General features: G+C 42.8%; 1 protein-coding gene across 1 annotated transcript in view; it reads left to right on the top strand.

Annotated features, from left to right (window-relative positions):
• Positions 1-1,303: 1,303 nt before the first annotated feature.
• Positions 1,304-17,286, top strand: part of RBM6 (RNA binding motif protein 6) — a 106,074-nt gene continuing 90,091 nt past the window's right edge. The window contains exon 1 of the mRNA XM_047693580.1: positions 1,304-1,493. The gene's annotated coding sequence lies outside the window, so the exon portion shown is untranslated. The remainder of the gene's footprint in view (positions 1,494-17,286) is intronic.

Genomic DNA, 17,286 nt, shown 5'->3' with positions numbered 1-17,286 from the left:
TGGCTTCTGCCCTTCCTACCTTTAGCCTATTTCCACACAGCAGCCAGAGGGATGGTATAACATGGACCTGAAATTATGGTATTATTCTATTTAGAGCCCTCCAATGACTCTCCATCTTCCTTTTGACAGAAACCAAACTCATTTCAGCAGAGATTGTATATCTTGTTTAGTTTTTTGTCTTCCTCCAAAAACTACCCCACACCCATATCCAGCAGGGCAGCAAATTTTATCAGCTTTTTTTGTTCCTATATCCCCAGCACCTGATACAGTGCCTGGCACACACAGGCCCTTCATACAGTTCTCTAATGAAGGAATGACTTCCAGACAAGATGCCTGAAAAGTGGGAAGATAATTTTAAAGACTACTTAACCCAAATACCTCCTTTCTCTGCAGATAAGAATTGCTTTACTTTAGAATGCTTTATAGGCTTTTCTTGCAGCAGATTCCTTTGATCCCATGATGTTGAATTTAGGCTACAAAATCAGGTTACCTTTCTGGTAGAAACACCAGGTGGCCGGAACCAGCAAGCATATTAACAGCGTAGATAACCCATCTGGAAGCTTGGACCTTGCCATTTGAAGATTAACTTAAGGAGATTCTGGAAGTGAGCTGCAAACTGAAAGCGTTTCTGCTAGACTGGGAGATTTGCAGATAGCCTTCCAGTTCTGAGACCTCGTAGGTAACCCTTGGCCAGATTTATTGCTTGAGATCTAGCAAGGCCCTGTGGAAGGTGGGTGAATTTTCCCTCATAGGTAGGACCACTGAACCTTTAACATAGGCGGTATTTGCTTGATATTCTTGAGCGGGGGATGCCTAACTTGGAAACCCCCTCAGAATGAAAAGGGGACGAGCCTCTCTGATTACTTCTTCCCTAATTCAAAAGCTTCTCTCGCACGTATCCTCGGGTCTTGGGCAAAAAGGGCTAAGATCCTGGACTGAAGGGGTCAAGAGTCAGGCGCTGGTGTGGTCCGACAAACATTTCTTCGGAAGGCTTGGGCCGGAGAAGTCTCCCTTCCATTGCCTTCACAATGACGGGAAAGAAGGCGTCCTCGAACTAGGCCGACCAAGGCTTGATATGCGCTCCGGATGGAGAGCAAAACTCGGAGAGTCCAAGCCAACGGCAGACAGACGGCAAATCTTGTTCAACCCCCAAGAGCACAGGAAGACAAATCAGGGTCTAAACCACAACCCCCAGCAGACCCCGCGGACCTGGGGAAGCATGCCCTCCCATTGGACGCCGCCGAGCAGCGTGCCCTCACGCCTCGCCCCCGTAGGCAGCCCCGCCCCGACACGCGCGAGGCACGGCGGGAGTGGAGTCGGCGCGACCTGCCGCTGTACTCTATCTCCCGGCGGGCCGAGCGCTGAAGGCGGCGGCGCGGCGCCTTTGTGGAGGCAGCGGCCCGGCGCGGAGGAAGTTCCGGTCTCCGCGACGCTGGGTCGGTGGCGGCGGCTGAGGATTAGGAGGAGCGGGCCGCGGAGGCCGCGCTGCCTCGGTAAGGGCCTGGGGCAGTAGAGAGGGCGTGCCGGAGCCTGCGGGGAAAGAGCCAGCTTGCCAGGCCGCTATAGAAGTCGTGGGTCCGCGAGGCCTGGAAGCTGCGGCTTTGGTGTCGCGGGACGGCCGCGGCCTCGCTCGGGAAGAAGAGAGCCAAGTGGCGGTGTGGTGAGGCAGGCGCCGCCCTCGGGAGGAACGCCCCGGAATGGTCGCGGACCCGGGGCGGGGCCGGGTGCGGTGGTAGAATTACCGGTCCAGCCTCGGGGCTGTCGGCTGCGGGGTAGGGGGTTGGCGCGTGGTTACGGTTTGGTGTTTCTGGTTTGCGGGGCCACAGGTCGGCCCTTTCTTCCTTTTTTCCTGCTTTTGCAGGAATGTGATCCAGTTCTGAGGCATCGCTCGAGAGGGAGGCCTTCTTGTGCCTAGCACGTAGCCTCGTCCTTAGACCTGGCTAGACACGAATGAGCTCGGCCGGACGACAGGGTGCGAGAGCTCGGAGCCCGGCACGCGGGGCTGTGGAACCTGGAGGCGGGGGGAGTGGTCTGGTGGGTTCTGCGCCCGTTGGGAGAATGTGAGAGGAGGGATGTTTTTTCGTATTTACTCTTCAGATTCCTTTTGGCGTTGTAAATCTGTGTTTTTCTCCTAACTTTAGTATTGATGTGCTGCTGGATTCAACCCTAGGAGCGCATTTTTTTTTAAAATAAAAAGGGGCATGTAAGGTACCAAAACTTTTTAAGAGTAACGGTATTTTTTTTTTTTTTTTTTGCATATTCCAGGTTTTGCATGTGAGGGTCAGAGTTGCTGGATATAAGTGAAAGAGTTCAGTAGACTCTGATGCGCTTGGTCACTTGGTTCATTTTCTGAACTCTGGATTGTACCCTAGGTTTGTTAGTCTTCAACTTTCTGTTGAGTAATGCCACCAGTGTGAATAGTTGATAATGTCAATATCAGCAAACTTGTGAGGACTGTAGGGAGAGGTATGAAGAACTAATGGATGACCGAAGGACTGGCGATGTATGAAGTAACTAATGGCGTGTTACTGTTTCGGTGAAACACGGACAAGTTGGACATGAACCTTGTCTCATTAACTGGCATCTAAGTAGGTGTTTAACCTATAGGGAAGGTACTAGGTCTCTTTTCTGGACATCTGTAGCACCCTTCTTGATAGAATTCTGTTACCAGAGTTGGGTTTATTTTTGTTGCCTTTAGGGTCCTGGGTTGTTTATAGCCTTTCTGAAGAGACTTGTGAAGGCTGGGTGGGGGAGGTGACTGCATGTTACTAAATGAACTTATTGCAGATACTTCAGCAAGGTTATAGAATTGTGCCAATGTTTAAATGTATAAACTGCTGTTAATGATCAGATTCAGGGTTGTATTAAAATTAAAATTATTGGAAGGTTCTGAAATCTTAAAGATTATAAGTCATTCCTTGATGGACTTTTTTTTAAGCCATATACCAAGTACTTAGAATTAATTTTTCTGCCACACTCCCACAATTCCGTCTTCATTTCATTCACTTAGTTAATGGGGCATCTGTTGAATGCATTTTATTTTATTATTTTATTTTTTTAAAGATTTTATTTATTTATTTGACAGACAGAGATCACAAGTAGACAGAGAGGCAGGCAGAGAGAGAGGAGGAAGCAGGCTCCCCGCCGAGCAGAGAGCCCGATGCGGGACTCAATCCCAGGACCCTGAGATCATGACCTGAGCCGAAGGCAGTGGCTTAACCCACTGAGCCACCCAGGCGCCCCTTGAATGCATTTTATAACCGTCCTTTCATGGTGTGGGACTCAGAATAGCAGAGTGGGTAACTGGGGGAGCTCTGGAATCGGATAGGTTTTGAATCCTTCACTCCTCCACTAATTCAGTGACATTGGATAAATTACCTTACTTAAGTTTCCTCATATGTGAAATGAAGTTGTGAGGTGTATGTAATGCCCTTAGCACAGTGTCAGGTGTGCAGAAGGTCTTCATAAATGTTAGCCACCACGGTTGTCTTTTTTTAAAGCAGCTTTGTTGAGATATAATTCATAATTCATATGCCATACAGTTAACCATTTAAAGTGTATAATTCAATGCTTTTTATATATTACATTGCTAATTTCTTTACAAGGTTGTGGTAAATATATTTTGTTACATATGTTGTAACAAAATTCGCTATCTAAACCTTTTCTTTTTTTTTTTTTTTAAGTTTGTTTATTTAAGGAATCTCTACACCCAACATGGGCTGTAACTCATTACCCGGAGATCAAAAGCCACACTTCCGATTAAGCCAGACAGGCACCCCAAGCCACTTTTAAGTGTAAAATTCAGCGCATTAGTTACATACACAGTGGTAGTGCAACCGTGACCACTATTTCCAAAACTTTTTCATCACCCTGAGCAGAAACTCTATCCATTAAGCTAGTGACTCTCATTGTTCCTTCCATTTAGCCCCTGGTGACTTTAAATCCCTCTGAATTTGCCTGTTTTAGGTATCCCATATAAGTGAAATCATACAATATTTGTCCCTTTATGTTTCACTTACCATAATGTTTTCATGGCGCAATAATGTCATAGCAGGTGTCCAAACTTCATTCCTTTTTTTCTTTTTTTTAAGTTTGTTTATTTATTTATCTTTACACCCATCATGAGGCTCAAACTTATAAACCCAAGATCAAGAGTTGGTCACTCTTGGGGCACCTGGTTGGTTCAGTGGGTTAAAGCCTCTGCCTTCAGCTCAGGTCATGATCCCAGGGTCCTGGGATCGAGCCCCGCATCGGGCTCTCTGCTCGGCGGGGAGCCTGCTTCCTCCTCTCTCTTTGCCTGCCTCTCTGCCTACTTGTGATCTCTGCCTGTCAAATAAATAAACAAAAAATTAAAAAAAAAAAAAGAGTTGGTCACTCTTTAACTGAGCCAGCCAGATGCCCCAAACTTCATTCCTTTTTTAAAAATTACAAAAAATATATTTTAAAAATTGAGACGTAATTGACATACTCATTCTCTTTTATGGCTGAATAAGTATTCCATTGGTGTGAATAGGTCACATTTTATTTCTTCGTTTGTTGGTAGACAACTGTTGTTTCCACCTTTTGGCTATTGTCAGTCATGCTGCTGTGAACATGGGCATATGCCTATTCTGGATATTAACCTTTTATCAGATACGTGATTTCCAAATATTTTCTCCCAGTCTGTAGAGTGCTTTTTACTCTATTTATAGTGGTCTTTGATGCAGGAGAGTTTTCCATTTTGATGAAATCTAATTTGCCTGTTTTTCTTTTGTTGACTGTGCCTTTGGTGTCATCGTCAAGAAATCATTGCCAAGGGACGCCTGGGTGGCTCAGTTGGTTAAGCAGCTGCCTTCCGCTCAGGTCGTGGTCCCGGTGTCCTGGGATCGAGTCCCACATCGGGCTCCTTGCTCGGCGGGGAGCCTGCTTCTCCCTCTGCCTCTGCCTGCCTCTCTGTCTGCCTGTGCTTGTTCACTCTCTCTCCCTCTGTCCCTGACAAATAAATAAATAAAATCTTAAAAAAAAAAAAAGAAATCATTGCCAAATCTAATGCGTGAAGCTTTCCCCCTATTATTGTAAGAGTTTCATAGTTTTAGCACTTACATTTAGGTCTTTGATGCATTTTGAGATAATTTTGGTGTGTGGTATTAGGTGAAGGTCCCACTTCACTCTTCTGCACTTGGATATCCAGTTTTCCTATGAGCATTTGTTGAGTATGTCTTTTCCCCTTGATAGTCTTGATACCCTTGTTGAAAATATCCTGACCATATATGTAAGAATTTAGTTCTGGTTTCTCTATTCCACTGATCTGTATGTTTGTCCTTATACCAATACCACACTGTTTTGATAACTGCAGCTTTGTAGTAAGTCGAAATCGGGAAGTGTGTCTCCTCCAACTATGTTCTTTTTCAAGATTGTTTTGGTTATTCAGAGTCTTTTGAAATGCCATGTGAATTTCAGGATGGGTTTTTTCTAAGCATTGGCTTTAGACTCAGATCATCTTGAGTTTGCATGTTGGCTTTTTCTCATATTAGTTATATTGTTTTGGATCAAATCTCAACCTGTTTGAGCCTCGGTTGCGTGGTCTATAAAGTGGGAATAGTAACTGAGTTTTACCCTACAGAGGACTTGCAATGAATAAATGAAAGTGCTTAACTGTGGTAGAGTCAGCATTCAGCTATGCTTGTCTTCATTACTCTCATTTTGGAGAGTAGGATTAGACATACTCAGGAAGGTCCTTTCCAGCTTAATTCTATTATGATTTTAAAAATCTGAGCATGGGGAGCCTGGGTGGCTCAGTGGGTCAAAGTCTCTGTCTTCAGCTCAGATCATGATCCCAGGGTCCTGGGATCGAGCCCCGCATCGGGCTCTCTGCTCAGCGTGGAGCCTGCTTCCCCTTCTCTCCCTGCCTGCCTCTCTGCCTAGTTGTGATCTCTGTCTGTCAAATAAATAAATAAAACCTTAAAAAAAAAATCTGAGCATAGTAGTAGTAGTAATAGTATTTGTTACATTGTTTTAAAATTCTTTAAAACTTTTGGGGTTCCTGGGTGGCTCAGTGGGTTAAGCCTCTGCCTGTGGCTCAGGTCATGATCTCAGGGTCCTGGGATCAAGCCCCACATCGGGTTCTCTGCTCAGCAGGGAGCCTGCTTCCCCCTCTCTCTCTGCCTCCCTACTTGTGATCTCTCTCTCTTTCTCTCTCTGTCAAATAAATAAATAAAATCTTAAAAAAATAAAATTCTTTAAAACTTTTTTTGGAGACATAGTTTACATATCACAAAATTCCTTCATTGTAAGTGTTCATTTTCATGTAATCATTACCACTGTTCAGATTTAGATTTCCAGCACCTCAAAACATTCCTTACTTCCTGTTTGTTGTTTATCCCCACTTCTCCAACTGCAAGTCCTAGTATCTACTGATTTCCTTCGTATCTCTGTAGTTTTATGTTTTCTAGAAATTTCATATAATTGGAATTATGCAATTCTTTCTTTTGTGTCTGGCTTCTTTCACTTGCAGTGCTTTTTTGAGGTTCATCCATGTTGTGGCATTTTTTTTTATGGTATATTTCTTTTGGTTCAGCCATTCACTTATGGATGGACATTTGGACTATTTCCAGTCTGGGGCTATTATGAACAACGGGGCTATGAATATGATTGCTTCTTATGCATGATCTCATTTACTCCTGATAGTAATTGTATGAGGTAGGTACCATTATTCCTATAGCATAGGAGAGCTTTGAGACATATAGAAGTTAAATAATTTCTCAGAGGTGCAAACTGGAGTTCTGGGGCACCTGGGTGGCCCAGTCATTATGCGTCTGCCTTCGGCTCAGGTAATGATCCCAGTCCTGAGATCAAGCCCTGCATTGGGCGCCCTGCTTGGTGGGTCTGCTTCTCCCTCATCCTCTCCCTCTGCCTGCTGCTCCCCCTGCTGTGTCCGCTCTTGCTTTCCCTCTCGGGTTCTCTTTCTCTCTCTGTGCCTAAATAAATAAAATCTTTCTTAAAAAAAGAAAACTGGAGTTCTGGTTCAAACCAGGCATTCTGACTCTAAAACACATGCACCATGGGGTGCCTGGGTGGCTCAGTTGGTTAAGGTCTGCTTTCGGCTCAGGTCATGATCCCCAGGGTCCTGGGATCCAGCCCTGCATCAGGCTCCCTGCTCAGTGGGGAGTCTGCTTCTCCCTCTCTCTGCCACTCCCTCTGCTTGTATGCTCTTTCTTTGTCAAATAAATAGAATCTTAAAAAATAAAACAAAAAACACATGCACTAGACCAGTGGTCTTGAAATCCTTTTATTCTAGGACCACATAAAATTTTTAAAAATTTCCCCCTAAAATTTTGAAAAACTTATTACCATCTTACACATTTTTTTTAAAAGATTTTATTTATTTGTTTGACAGAGATCACAAGTAGGCAGAGAAGCAAGCAGAGAGAGGGAGAAGCAGGCTCCTTGCTGAGCAGAGAGCCCGATGCAGTGCTTGATTCCAGGACCCTGGGGATCATGACCTGAGCCCAAGGCAGAGACTTAACCCTCTGATTCACCCAGGCGCCCCACCTTACACATTTTTAAGTCAGTGTTAGTGCTTTAACATTTCTATCATAAATGGCCGCAAAGGATGTATTTTTTGGCATAATATATATTGTATGTATGCTTTATGTATATATAGACTTTAGAGCAGCAGACTTAATTTATAAAATGTCATATAATCTAATTGGAAGATCAGATTTTTAATGTCAGTCATTTAGCCAGATCAGACTACCTCAATGGGAACGCATTCCAAATCTCAGTGATTTTTTAAATAAACAAAGTAGTAATAGGTAACATTTATTGAGCATTTTACTTATTGGCTACTGTTTTAATAGATTTGCATTTTCATTCTGTTCTGATAATTATATGAATTAGATATGAGCTTTATACTGATTTTACATATAAGTAAACTGAAGCATTTAGTTAAATACTTGTTTAAGGTCCTGTGGTGTGGCAGAAACAAGATTTATCTTCAGGCAATCCAGCTCTGAACCTAAGCAGAGTATGTCCAGAGATGGCACTTTTAGGCCTTTTCTCCTACACTGTACTGGCTTACAAAACTCACTCTTGAATTAGGAGCCTAATTTGCTGCTATTAGGAATCAGGATATAAAAATATTTAAACCCTGGGGAATTTCTATTTCTTTCTTTATTAAGAATATTTATTTATTTATTAGAGAGGGTGTGTGTGCACAAGCAGAGGGAGTGGGAGAGGGAGAAGCAGGCTCCCCATTGAGCAGGGAGCCCAATGTGGGGCTCAGTCCCAGGACCCCGAGATCATGACCTGAGCCAAAGGCAGACACTTAACCGACTGAGCCACCCAGGTGCCCTGGGAAATTTCTGTTATAAGAAGAAGCAGCTCTAATGAAGTATTTAAATGTCTTCCTGCAGTATTAAGTCTAATTTGTACATGACTTTGACATTCCTGTGAGATAGCCAAGTGGTGATTTCTGGCAGGCAATTTGGACTTTACAGGGGAAATCTAAAAAGCAGAGATGCAGAAATTATCATTGTAGAGATGGCAGTTACTGTGATTAAATTGGGAATAGATGCAATTCCTCATGTCTAGTCAGCTTTGGCTGCCATAGCAAAGTAACATGGACTGGGTGACTTGAACAGTAAAAATTTATTCCTCACATTTCTGGAGGCAGGGAAGTTCAAGGTCAGGGTTCCTTCTGATTTGGTCCAGGTGAAAATCCTTTTGATTTGCAGACAGCTGCCTTCTTACTGTGTCTTTATTTGGCTGAGAGACAAATCTTTTTTTTTTTTTTTTTTGTCTTTTCTTACAAGGGCGCTAATCCCATTCACCAGTGCTCCACTCTCATGACCCAGTTACCTCTCAAGGCCCCCACCTCCAAATATCATCACATTGGGTATTAGGGCTTCAACATAAGAATGGGGGGGGTGTGGGGGCCGCCTGGGTGGCTCAGTGGGTTAAAGCATCTGCCTTTGGCTCGGGTCATGATCCCAGTGTCCTGGATCGAGCTCCACATCGGGCTCTCTGCTCAGCAGGGAGCCTGCTTCCCTTCCTCTCTCTGCCTGCCTTCTGCCTATTTGTGATCTGTCAAATAAATAAACAAAATCTTAAAAAAAAGGGGGGTGTGGGTACAAACATTCACTTCATAGCACCTAGGGGTGGCATGTGGATCAAGAATAGTGCTAAGGCGAAATAAGTCAATCCAAGAAAGACAATTATCATATGATGTCTCTGAATGAGGAATTTGAGAAGTAGGTTGTGGGGGGTAGGGAGGGAAAAAAATGGAACAAGATGGGACTGGGGAGAGAGACAAACCATAAGAGACTTGTCATTTCAAGAAACAAACTGAGGGTTGCTGGGGGGTGAGGGGAGGAGGGATAGGGTGGTGGCTGGGTTATGGATATTGGGGAGGGTATGTGGTATGGTGAGTGCTGTGAACTGTGTTTAAGACTGATGATTCACAGACCTGTACCCCTGAAGCAAATAATACATTATATGTTAGTTAAAGAAAAAAGAATAGTGTTAGGAAACAGTGTAGAGCCTTGGGAGTTAGCAATATTTGGTGGACATTTATTTAAATAATATTTAAAGGTGGGGTGCCTGGGTGGCTCAGTCGTTAGGGGTCTGCCTTCGACTCATGTTGTGATGCCGGGGTCCTGGGATTGAGCCCCACATCCAGCTCCCTGCTTGACTGGAGGTCTGCTTCTCCCTCTCCCCCTACTTGTATTCCCTCTCTCACTGTGTCTCTCTCTTAAAAATATATATATATATATTTAAAGGTTTTGTGTGTGTGTGTGTGTGTGTGTGTGTGCGCGTGCGTGCGCGGGTGTGTGTGTATTTTTGCATGAGAAAGACTTGAGCGTTTATAAGCAAAAAAGTAGCAGTCTACAGAACGGGAATATGGGCAAAAAAAAGAAGTTGAGTGATAGAGAAGTATAAGCATAGGTTCTTCAAACTATGGTCTTCAACCTGTGGGTACACAAAATCATTCTAGGGAGAATGCAGGAATATGTATATGTATATTTTTAAAGTTTTTTTTTTTAAGATTTTATTTATTTATTTGACAGATAGAGATCACAAGTAGGCAGAGAGGCAGGCAGAGAGAGAGAGAGGAGGAAGCAGGCTCCCTGCTGAGCAGAGAGCCCGATGTGGGGCTTGATCCCAGGATCCTGGGATCATGACCCGAACTGAAGGCAGAGGTGTGTTTGTTTTTTTTTTTTTTTAAGATTTTATTTATTTATTTGTCATAGAAAGAGAAGCGAGAGCGAGCACAGGCAGACAGAGTGGCAGGCAGAGGGAGAAGCAGGCTCCCTGCCAAGCAAGGAGCCTGATGTTGACTCGATCCCAGGACGCTGGGATCATGACCTGAGCTGAAGGCAGCCACTTAACCAACTGAGCCACCCAGGTGTCCCGAAGGCAGAGGTTTTAACCCACTGAGCCACCCAGGTGCCCCCCTTTTAAAGATTTATTCATTTTATAGAGAGAAAGAGAATGCATGAGCAGGGGGAGGGGCAGAGGGAGATGGAGGGAGAGAGGCAGACTGCACTGAGTGTGGAGCCTGACAAGGGGCTCAGTCTCACGACCCGGAGATCATGACCTGAGCCAAAATCAAGAGTCCAGTGCTCAACTGACTGAGCCACCCAGGCATCCTTGCATATGTATGGATTTAAAGGAATAAGTGTGCAAAACTTCACCTTCCATAAATATTCTTCTAAGAATGAATCTTGCTTCTAAATGTAAGAACTAGGGGCACCTGGGTGGCCACCTAGATGGTTAAGTGCCTGCCTTCAGCTTGGGTCGTGATCTCCTGGTCCTGGGATCAAGCCCCATGTTGGGCTTCTGGCTCAGCCGGGCATCTACTTCTCCCTCTTCCTCTTCCCCCTGCTTGTGCGTGCTCTCTCAAATTAATAAATAAAATCTTAAAATAAAAAAAACCTAAAACCATAAATACATTGGATTTGGAAATGATCTCCTGGGTCTGACACCAAAGACATAGGCAACAAAAGGAAAAATAGACAAATTAGACTTCGTCAAAATGAAAAATTTTCCTTCACCAAAGAACACTGTGAACAGAGTAAAAACGCACCCCACAGAATTGGAGAAGATATTTGTAAATCACATATCTGATAAGGGATTAATATCCAGAATATATAGTAAGGTTCTAAACTCAACAACAAAAATACAACCTGATTCAAAAATGGGCAAAGGACTTCTATAGTCATTTCTCTAAAGAAGGTTATACAGATGGCCAATAAGTCCATGGAAAGAGGTTCATCATCATGAATGATTAGGGAAATGCAAATCAAAATGACAGGGAAATGCCACTTCACACCCATTAGGGTGATGATTATCGGAACAACAACAAAACACCTCCAAAACAAAATAAGATGGTGTGGATGAAATTGGAACTTGTATTATTTTCCTAGGACTGCTATAACAGCATACCACAGATGAGGTGGCTTAAACAACAGAAATTTATTTTCTCTTGCTCTGGAGGCTAAATTCTAAGATCAAGGCATCAGCGGGGTTGGGTTTTGGTAAGGCCTTTCTCCTTGGCTTGTAGAAGAAGGCTGCCTTCTTGCTGTGTCCGCACACAAAGTTTCCTCTGTGCATGCATTCCCAGTGTCTCTTCCTCTGACACCAGACTTCCTGGATTAGTCCCACTCTTAAGACCTCTTTTAGGGGCGCTTGGGTGGCTCAGTGGGTTAAAGCCTCTGCCTTTGGCTCAGGTCATGATCCCAGGATCCTGGGATGGAGCCCCGAGTCAGGCTCTCTTCTTGGCGGGAAGCCTGCTTCCCTTCCTCTCTCTCTGCCTGCCTCTCTGCCTACCTGTGATCTCTGTCTGTCAAATGAATAAATAAAATCTTCAAAAAAAAAAAAAAAGTCTGTGTTGGTGGTATAGTGGTGAGCATAGCTGCCTTCCAAAAAAAAAAAAAAGACCTCTTTTAACCTTATGTCCTTAAAGGCCCTCTCTTCGAGGCTGAACCTCGAAGATACTATGCTAAGTGAAATAAGCCAATCACAAAAGGTCAAATATTAAATGGTTCCACTAGTATTTTGAAGTACATAGAGTAGTCAGAATTGTAGAGACAGAAAACAGAATGGTGGTTGCTGAGTACTGTTGAGAGGGAAATGAGGAACTGCTGTTTAATGAGTACAAATTTTCAGTTTTGCAAGAAGAAAAAAGTTCTGTGGATGGATGGGGATGATGGTTATGTAACATGAACATATTTAATGCCACTGAACTATACACTTAAATATGGTTAAAATGGTAAATTTTATATATAATAATTTCTAAAAATAATTTTTTAAAAAGTATGTATTTATTTGAGAGAGAGAAAGAGAGTGATGGGAGGAGCAGAGGAAGAGGAATAAGCAGACTCCACATTGAGTGCAGAGCCCAGCATGGGGCTTGATCCCAGGACCCTGAGATCATGACCTGAGCTGAAATCAAGAGTTGGATGCTCAACTGACTGAGCTCACCCAGATGTCCCCAAAAATAATTTTTAAAAAAGAATGGATCGGGCGCCTGGGTGGCTCAGTGGGTTAAGCCGCTGCCTTCGGCTCAGGTCATGATCTCAGGGTCCTGGGATCGAGTCCCGCATCGGGCTCTCTGCTCTGCAGGGAGCCTGCTTCCACCTCTCTCTCTATTTGTCTGCCTCTCTGCCTACTTGTGATCTCTGTCTGTCAAATAAATAAAATCTTAAAAAAAAAAAAAAAGAATGGATCTTGGGGTGCCTGGATGGCTCAGTCGTCAAAGTCGTCTGCCTTTGGCTCAGGTCATGATCCCAGGGTCCTGGGATTGAGCCCCATATCAGGCTCCCTGCTCAGTGGGAAGCCTGCTTCTCCTTCTCCCACTCTCCTTGCTTGTGTTCCCTCTCTCTTTGTCAAATAAATAAAATCTTTAAAAAACAAAAAAAAAGAATGGATTTTGTTGATTCTCCATTTCCACCTCCCCTTTCTTACTCATCCTTCTCTCCACTTTACCAAAAAGGGATCTCTCCATTTGAAATCTAACTAAAGTGTACTACCACAAGGATGGAAATCCTCAAGACACCAAACTATGTGTTTATTTCATCTCCTTTGGAAGGGTGTTTGAGTTGGTTCCATTTTTTTAAAGCTATTATGAATAAAGCTGTTATGAACATTTTTGTACCAAGTTTTCATTTGTCTTAGGTAAATACTTAGAAGTGAAATTGATGAGTCATAGGATAGTGTTGTCAGACCAGTTTCTAAAGTGGTTGTACCATCTTGCATTCTTTCCAGCAGTGTGTGAATTCTAATTGCTGAAAATCCTTGTGTATTTGCTTTAGGAAGTTTTTTTAATTTTGGCAGTTCTACTGGGTGGGTATTAGTATCTCATTGTGGTTTTAATCTGTTTTCCTTATGACTAATAATAGTAAGTATTTGTCAGATGTGTGTTAACAAATATTTACTCCTATTCCATAGTTTTCCTATTCATTATCTATTTATTTATTTATTTATTTATTTTTAAGATTTTATTTATTTATTTGAGAGAGATAGTGAGAGAGAGCATGAGCGAGGAGAAGGTCAGAGAGAGAAGCAGACTCCCCGTGGAGCTGGAAGCCCGATGCGGGACTGGATCCCGGAACTCCAGGATCATGACCTGAGCCGAAGGCAGTCGTCCAACCAACTGAGCCACCCAGGCGTCCCGCCCATTCATTTTTTAAACAGTGTCTTTTGAAGACCAGGTTTTAATTTAAAAAAAAATTTTTTTTATGGTTCATGCTTTTGGATCTTTTATAGAAGATTTTGCTGACAAAAAGCTCAAAAAGATTTTCTCCTATATTTTCTTTTAGAAGCTTTGTAGTTTTAGCTTCTACATTTATGTCTGATCCATTTTAATCAGCTTTTAAGTATGGTATGATGGAGGGCAAGCAAGTACCATCGAAAAGGAATCAGGAGGAGCGCCTGGGTGGCTCAGTGGGTTAAAGCCTCTGCCTTCAGCTCAGATCATGATCCCAGGGTCCTAGGATTGAGCCCCACATTGGGCTCTCTGCTCAGCAGGGAGCCTGCTTCCCCCTCTCTCTCTGCCTGCCTCTCTGCCTACTTGTGATCTGTCTGCCAAATAAATAAATAAAATTAAAATTAAAAAAAGGAATCAGGATATGGTTCTGGAGGGGGAGCCTGGGAAACAGATGCCACATCTAGGGATGGCAGCAGGTGTATACATTTCCCTTCCTAAATCTAAGGACTCTTTAGAGGCTCTGTAATTGGAACCAATACACCTAAAATCTTTTAACGGAAATTTTGCAAGGGACAAGGATGCTGCCAGCAGCCGCTGATTCCCACAGTGCATATTAAAGTTGCTACTGTCTAAAACCTCAGAGGTGGATCTTACTTGGTAAGTGCTCAAATCAACCTTGCTTGTTGATGCTCCCTCGATGTTCTTAACCGAGTGTCCTGTGGAGGCCCAAAGCATATACTTTGGGAAAAATGAGAGTGTTTGGAGCAGGATCAAGCTGCTGTATACTTCAGATAAAATAGGACCCCTGGTTCTGCTCTGCTGGCTTTTGGAACTGAAATCATGATTAAAAAGGATGGCCCTGGGTATTCAAATTATGCTGTTAGAGGTAAAATTCTTGGACCTTTGCAAGATGGACCAGAGTGGAAGTGTTTGCCAAGAATACTTTATTTATTTATTTATTCTTTTTTAAAAAAGGTTTATTTGAGAGAGAGACTGAGCACACAGGTAAGCAGGAGGGGGGAGCAGAGGGAGAAGGAGAGACAGACATTCTCAAGCAGACCCTCTGCTGAGCACGGAGCCCAACATAGGGTTCCATCTCATGACCCTGAGGTTACGACATGAGCTGAAATTGAGTCGAATGCTCAACCAACTGAGCCTCTCGGGCACCTCCGAAAAATGCTTTAATGAAGAATGAAAGATGGAAGAGGCACAAAAACAATCAGCTACCATCATTGTTTCAACCATAAAGAGTACTGACCTGCAATGGGGGTTCTTTTTTGCCAAACTCACTGGTCAGCTTCCAGGAAACCATTGTTTAGATTCTAGAGTAGTGTGGCTGCAGAGTTCAACGGAAGTGTGTCACTAGGAGTGTAGCCTGTAGTTTAGTATAATGCTTACCATCTTCTGAAGCAGCTGACTCCTGTTCAACAGCTATGCTTATGGAACCATTTTTCACTTCAGTCTTCAAAATTCTCATTTGACTATTTGCCACTCATCCAGATCTGTACCTGCAGTAGTTTCTTCTGCTAGTCTTTCGAACTCACCGAAGGGTCCTTTTACTGATTGGTGTAGCATGTGTTGGAGGTGAAATCTGGGCAGTTTAGGTGGCAGGCCCCTCTGTAACATTGATCTGCCACACTCTCCTAATCACTGTAACTTTGTAGTAAGTTTTTTTTTTTTTTTAAGATTTTATTTATTTATTTGTCAGAGAGAGGGAGAGAGAGCGAGCACAGGCAGACAGAATTGCAGGCAGAGGCAGAGGAAGAAGCAGGCTCCCTGCCGAGCAAGGAGCCGGATGTGGGACTTGATCCCAGGACGCTGGGATCATGACCTGAGCCGAAGGCAGCTGCTTAACCAACTGAGCCACCCAGGCGTCCCTGTAGTAAGGGGTTGCTCTGTTACATATTGCAGATACTGCATTTTTTTTTACAGATTGAAGAGGGTTTGTGGCTATCCTGGGTTGAGCAAGTCTGTCAGTGCCATTTTCCAAGAGCATTTGCTTGCTTTGTATCTCTGTATCACATTCTCAGAATATTTCAGACTTTTCATTGTTACCATATTTGTTATGGTGATCCATGTTCAGTGATTACAATTTGCTAAAAGCGCAGATGATGGTTAGCGATTTTTAACAATAAGGTATTTTTTAATTAAGGTACGTGCATTGTATGTTTAGATAAATGTTACTGCACACTTAATAAACTACCATATAGTGTAAACATGTATATGCACTGGGAAACCAAAAAATTCATTTCACTCACTTTTTTGCGGTAGTCTGGAACCAAACCTGCAGTGTCTCCAAGGTATGCCTGTATTCTTCTCTGTTTTGCGCCGATGGGATGATATTATAAATAGTATTTCGTACCTATAGCTTATCCTTGATCAGTTCACATAGCTCCCTCGTTTTTTTGCGAATTGTGTGGCCTTTCAGTAGTGCAGTATACTATGTTGATGTACATTTAGATTTTAAAATCTTGCTATTACAAACAGTGCTGCACTGTGCGTGTTTGTAAACGTGTCACCTAACCCTGTAAGTTTCTAGAGATTGAATTCCTAGAAGAGGAACTGGAAAGTCGGGTAATGCATTTCAAATTTTGTGAATATTAGTTTTCCTTATGTTATGACTTTTAACCTCATCCCTGTTGGTTGGAGAAGATACATAGTGTCTCTCTTTTTATATCTATTGAGACATGTTTGTGGTTTAATCAATGGTCCATTCTGGAGACTAGCCCAGGTGCACTTGAGATGTGATTCTGCTACTGTTGTGTAGAGTGTTTGTATGTGTCTGTTAGGTCTAGTTGGTTTATTGTGTTCTCTGTTTCCATTTATTCTGTTTGGTCAACTTACCTGTTATGGAAAGTGGAGTTTCAAGTCTCCAACTATTAGAGAATGGTTTATTTTTCTCTTCACATGTTTTCAGTTTTTGTTCTATGTATTTCGAGAGTGTTCTATGCTTAATATTTATGATTATTTTATCTTCTTGCTATATTTTTTGAACCTTTTATTTATTTTTTTAAAAAAGATTTATTTATTTATTTATTTGAGAGAGAAAGAGAGAGAGAACATGAGAGAGATCAGCGGGAGAAGCAGACTCCCTGCCAAGCAGGGAGCCTGATGTGGGACTCGATTCTGGGACTCTAGGATCATGACCTGAGCCGAAGGCAGTTGCTTAACCAACTGAGCCACCCAGGCATCCTTGAACCTTTTAATATATAATGTCTTCCTTTGTCTTTTATAAATTTTGGATTCAAAGTCTGTTTTGTCTGATATTAATCTAGCTCCCCAGATTTCATTTGGTTACTATTTGCATGGAATATATTTTCCATCTTTTCACTTTCAACCTGTTTGTGTCTTTGGATCTCAAGTGAGTCTCTTGAAGCATAGACAGCTTAAACAGTTATACATATACAGCATATGCAGTTGATCCTTGAGCAACGCGGTGGGTTGGGGTGCTGGCTCTGTGCACTGTTGAAAATCTGTGTATAAGTTTTGACTCCCCCAAACTTAACTACTAATAGTTTACTGTTGACCAGAAGCCTTATAGGTAAGATAAACAGTCAACACATATTTTGTATGTTGTATGTAGTACATACTGTATTCTT

Source organism: Lutra lutra, chromosome 1, assembly GCF_902655055.1.
Source record: "Lutra lutra chromosome 1, mLutLut1.2, whole genome shotgun sequence".
NCBI lineage: Eukaryota > Metazoa > Chordata > Mammalia > Carnivora > Mustelidae > Lutra > Lutra lutra.
This window is presented reverse-complemented; position numbering and strand designations above follow the sequence as displayed.